The sequence below is a fragment of the Schistocerca serialis genome, unplaced genomic scaffold (assembly GCF_023864345.2).
Source record: "Schistocerca serialis cubense isolate TAMUIC-IGC-003099 unplaced genomic scaffold, iqSchSeri2.2 HiC_scaffold_93, whole genome shotgun sequence".
NCBI classification, from domain to species: Eukaryota; Metazoa; Arthropoda; class Insecta; order Orthoptera; family Acrididae; genus Schistocerca; species Schistocerca serialis.
Genome location: NW_026048551.1, coordinates 4,006 through 5,000, shown reverse-complemented (window position 1 = coordinate 5,000; position 995 = coordinate 4,006). Strand labels below are relative to the sequence as shown.

The following is a 995-nucleotide window of genomic DNA, read 5'->3' as shown; positions in this document are numbered from 1 at the left end:
TTCGTCACTACCTCCCCGTGCCGGGAGTGGGTAATTTGCGCGCCTGCTGCCTTCCTTGGATGTGGTAGCCGTTTCTCAGGCTCCCTCTCCGGAATCGAACCCTGATTCCCCGTTACCCGTTACAACCATGGTAGGCGCAGAACCTACCATCGACAGTTGATAAGGCAGACATTTGAAAGATGCGTCGCCGGTACGAGGACCGTGCGATCAGCCCAAAGTTATTCAGAGTCACCAAGGCAAACGGACCGGACGAGCCGACCGATTGGTTTTGATCTAATAAAAGCGTCCCTTCCATCTCTGGTCGGGACTCTGTTTGCATGTATTAGCTCTAGAATTACCACAGTTATCCAAGTAACGTGGGTACGATCTAAGGAACCATAACTGATTTAATGAGCCATTCGCGGTTTCACCTTAATGCGGCTTGTACTGAGACATGCATGGCTTAATCTTTGAGACAAGCATATGACTACTGGCAGGATCAACCAGGGAGCTGCGTCAACTAGAGCTGAGCAGCCGGCCGCCCGGGAGTGTGTCCCGGGGGCCCGCGCGAACACGCAAGCGTCCGCTCAATTATTCTGCAAACAGGAGGAGGCTGAGCTCCCCTGCACAACACACCTCGAAACCCTCTCAGGTCCCGGCGGCGCGCAGCGCCGTCCTAAGTACTTGGTCGGGTTCGAGAGAGGCGCAATCGCCCGGAGTTAGGCGAGTAGACGCTTTAGGTGCGACCACCCGTGCTCCCAACTGAGCTTGCCGCTGCCGACAGAGGCCCGGGAGCGTGCTGTCGTGGCATTGCCGGCGGGAGACAACACGCGCCACCTACGGTGACCGGCAGCTCCAACGCCAGCGCCACAGAAGGACAAAAGCCCCACTTGGGTGCCGAAGCGAACTCTCCCAGCACAGCGCACGCGCCAACACGTCCGCACAGCTGCGATACAAACCACCTGCGAGAACCGCTGGGGCGACCGAGCAGCAGACGGCGTCGCGGCGCCGAGCGC

General features: G+C 58.7%; 1 non-coding gene across 1 annotated transcript in view; it reads right to left on the bottom strand.

Moving 5' to 3' along the window:
* The window catches only part of LOC126452768 (small subunit ribosomal RNA), a 1,909-nt gene extending 1,420 nt beyond the window's left edge, over positions 1-489 (bottom strand). The window contains exon 1 of the ribosomal RNA XR_007584739.1: positions 1-489. This exon is cut by the window's left edge and continues 1,420 nt beyond it. This is a non-coding gene — a ribosomal RNA (small subunit ribosomal RNA).
* Between the last annotated feature and the right edge of the window lie 506 nt (positions 490-995).